This window comes from Pteropus medius, unplaced genomic scaffold (genome assembly GCF_902729225.1).
Source record: "Pteropus medius unplaced genomic scaffold, Ma_sr-lr_union100, whole genome shotgun sequence".
Classification (NCBI taxonomy): Eukaryota; Metazoa; Chordata; class Mammalia; order Chiroptera; family Pteropodidae; genus Pteropus; species Pteropus medius.
Genome location: NW_024342467.1, coordinates 9,333,835 through 9,338,153, shown reverse-complemented (window position 1 = coordinate 9,338,153; position 4,319 = coordinate 9,333,835).

Sequence of the window (4,319 nt, the reverse complement as noted above, 5' to 3'; positions counted from 1 at the left end):
TCTTCTCTTTTTATCTGCTTGGTCTCGATGTTTTCCTGAAAAGTTAACTGTTCTCTCACATGAGAATAAAGGTCATTAAGAATCCAGCAGTAGTATGTTTATTCCATAGTAAAACCATTTTTTTTAAAAAAATTGACTTTAGTTGTTTGCCATTAGTCATTGGACAGTAATCCCTGTAATGTATTGTATATGTTATTATATTTTGCTGTATACATAATATGTGTACATAATATATGATATTAAAGTTTAAATTTGTATTTAAAATATTAAAAAATTGCTTGTGTTTTTCTGTTGCATGTTCTTGGAAAACCTCCTTAAAAAGGTCACTATTGGTCTCAACCTAAAGAAGTTGGCTACTTGGCCCTACCCTTTCTGTTCTTTTCCCTTATAATACTTATTACAACATATAAGAAAAGATTTGTATTTGTTACTTATTGCCAGTTTTCCTCAGTAGGCTTAAACTCATAGTTTAAAGCCCAGACCATGTTTCTCTTGTTCAGCATTGTATCTGTTTGCTGATATCTTGCCATATGGTACAGGCTCAATAAATATTTGGTGCATGAAAGAATGCTTGAACAATATGATTATATCCTTTAAAAAAAGGACGCTGCAGCTATTGGGCCTTCTCTTTGCATAAAAAGAGCCATTTGTCTTCATTCAGAGCTCAGTTATGACACTAAATTCCTCCCTAACCCTCTGAGTCTGAGCTTCAGGTCCCTCTTACTTCCTTTCTTCTGCCCTTGGACTCATTCAGAGAAGCAGGCTTTGGTCTCTTCTTTCCGTTGATGCTTCTCATCCAGTATGTGCAGATGGAGGGTTACAGATGTGCTGTGTGCCTAGGGCCAACTCTGTAAGTAGCAGCATTCATTTTCTTTGTAAACCAAGAGGCAAGAAGATTGAAATGTACTATCTTAAGTCTGTTACCCATAGTCATTTCAATGACTCTAGGGCTATTTTTCATAGTTCTGGACTCAGAGAGACTGGTGTCTACCCTTGAACCCTGGTTAGGTGGCTCGGGTGCTATTCACTGCTGATGGATTTCTCTGATTCCAACTATCAGCCTCTCTGTCTGAAGTTTGACCACAGCCATAACTGGATTTCCCATTCCATAAGAAAAGCTGCTCAGGGGTTCCCATCCCCTTGGCTGCTGTGCCGTGGTTGCCAAATTCTCATTCTGCTTGTATTCACAGCTTGATCTCTCCCTCCTGTAGGCATTTCTAGTTCCATATTATGCTCTTCTTGTGTCTACCTGTTGGGCAGTAGGGCTGTGCTGGATGATATTCACACAAAACATTCAGGTCACTCATGTATTGTATTCTCTACCCTTGCACTCCATTAATAATCTATCATCATAGGAAAGCACTCCAGACTCGTTTACACTAAAGTGGATTTGATTGATATTGGTTTAAAAGATCACTATTTTTAGTGGTTCTTGCCTTTTGACCTGGCTTATCCTTATATCATTAAAAAGGAACTCTAACAGTGGAAATGCAGTTCTCTGCTTGTAAACGTGGGCTTGTTTTTCTAGGCAGGTGGATTTCTTGTTATTTCTGAAATGCACTCTGAGGTGACTGCCTTCGTGGCCCAGGCTATGATGCTCTGTGGTTTTGGCATTTGACCTGTTCTTTTTTTAAAATATTTAAAAAAATTTTTTCAATTACAGTTGACATACAATATTATATCAGTTTCTGGTGTATAACATAGTGATTAGACATTTATATACGTGATAAAGTGATCACTGTGAGTCTAGTACCCATCTGACACCATATATAGTTATTCCCTGTGATTTACTTTATATCTCCATGACTGTTTTTATAATTGGCAATTTGTACATCTTAGTTCCTTCCCCTGCTTAACCCATCCCTCTGACCCCCTTCCCAGCCAGCTACCATCAAAATCTTCTCTGTTTTCTGTATCTATGAGTTTGTTTTTGTTTTGTTTGTTCATTTATTATTATTTTTTAGATTCACATATAAATGAAATCATGTGGTATTTATCTTTTTCTGTCTGACTTATTTCACTTAGCATAATACCCAGTAGGTCCATCCAGATTGTTGAAAATGTCAAGATTTCATTTTTTTAATGGCTGAGTAATTTCACATTGTATATATGTACCACTTCTTCATTCATTCATCTATCGATGGACACTTAGATCAGTGGAACAGAATAGAGACCCCAGAAATAAACCCATGCTTATATGGTCAGTTAATCTGTGACAAAGGAGACAAGAATATACAATGGAGGAGACAGTCTCTTCTATAAATGGTGTTGAGAAAACTGGATAGACACCTGCAAAAGAATGAAACTGGATCACTTTGTTTTGCCATATGCAAGAATAAACTTAAAATGGATTAAAGACTGAACTGTAGGATCCAAAACCTTAAAACTCCTAGAAAAAAACAAAGGCAGTAAACTCTTTGACATTGCTCGTAGTAATACTTTTTTGGATGTGTCTCCTCGGTCAAGGGAAACAAAAAGAAAAATAAGCAAATGGGCCTACATCAAACTAAAGAGTTTTTGCACAGTGAAGGAAAGAAACCATCAACAAAATGAATAGACAACCTGCTGAATGGGAGAAGATATTTGCCAAAGATGCATATGATAAGGGGTTAATATCCAAAGTTTATAAGGAACTCATACAGTTTATCACCAAAAAAACAAACAATCTGATTAAAAAATGAGCAGAGTACCTGGACATTTCTCCAAAGAGGATATACAGATGGCAATAGACCTGAAAAGATGTTTAAAGTCACTAATCATCAGAGAAATGCAAATTAAAACCATAATGAAATATCACCTCACACCTGTCAGAATGGCTTTTATCAATAAATCAACAAACAATAAGTGTTGATGAGGATGTGGAGAAAAGAGAAGCCTCTTGCACTGATGGTGGGATTGTAAATTGGTGCAGCCACTATGAAAACGGTATGGAGGTTCCTCAGAAAATTGAAAATTGATAACTATGATATGACCCAGCAATTTCACTTCTGGGTTTTTGACCTGTTTTTTTGTTTGTTTTGTTTTGTTTTTTAAATCTGAGACACCAAAAAGGGCTTCTAGATTCCTTTAATATTACCTGTTTGTGTATAAAAGCAAATCCTCCAGAAGATGGCAATAAAGATTAAGCACATGTGAGCTAACTGAAGTAACATGCAAGGCATAGAGTCAGGTTTTGCATCCTGAGAAAGGACATTTTACCACACTTAACTAATTACAGAGGAGTTTTTTAAAGGAAATGCTGTATGTAAGTTACTCCATTTAATAATTAAGCTATTATAAAATTTTTAAGAAATCGCTTTAAACAAAATAATTGGATATATTTCTTTTCTTCCTTAAGGCGATTCTAGACTGTGTCCCTTCTGTTGTTTTAATGACTGTGTCAGGTGTTATGGAAGGCAGATTAATCAGCTTTTGTGAAAAACAAACAAAAAATCCCAACAGAAACAAAACATATGCTGTCACTTGCTGCTGAGATCAGAATAAGGGAGGCTACTGGGAACTGATAAATAACCTCAGAACAAAAATAAATGTACACAATGTAGAGTAAAAACAATATTTTGTTATAGGAGGATTTAATAACATTACTAACATATTGAAATTCTTTGAAGGAAATATGATAGATACAGTTGGTTATTTTTTCCAACATCCACTTCTACACCTCTCTCCCTTGGGCACTATTACTATAAAAGCTCCAAAAGCTAAATGCTAATTTCTCTAGCCTCTCTTGAAGCCAAGCATGTGACATTTCCAGTTAATGAAACGTGGGAGTGGGGGGGTGGGGCTAGCTAAGGACACTAATGCGATCATCAGAACTAAGTAAGCAATCTTATACAATGAGTTTACAAACATGGGAAAAAGGCCAAGAGACTAATACAAGATGTGGCCCTCATGGTGTAGTCACTGAACTCGTGTGTGCAGCTGCCCACTTCAGCAATTTGGCATATGAGTTCATGATGCTGTCACTCAAGAATTCTGGTACTTGCAGCTAAAAGCATGGTTGAGTACTATTATATGTCACGAAAGGTACACACATTATATTAAATTTCATCCTTACAACATTGTGAACTAAGTACTAGGTATGGATGAAGTAAAGAGACGGAGAGGTTAAGTCACTTGTTCTTCTGGGATCTTTCCTGCATTAGAGTTGTAATTCAAAATCAATTTTTCATATTCTAGCACATAATGCTGATACTCTGATGGAATTCATACAAACTTATGTCTGTTTTGGAGTTCAAATGCAGTAGAACCTCCTTTGTTGGATTTTTCCTCACTAAACGACCCCATGACAAAGTTACATACGTTTATGAAATTTATATCTT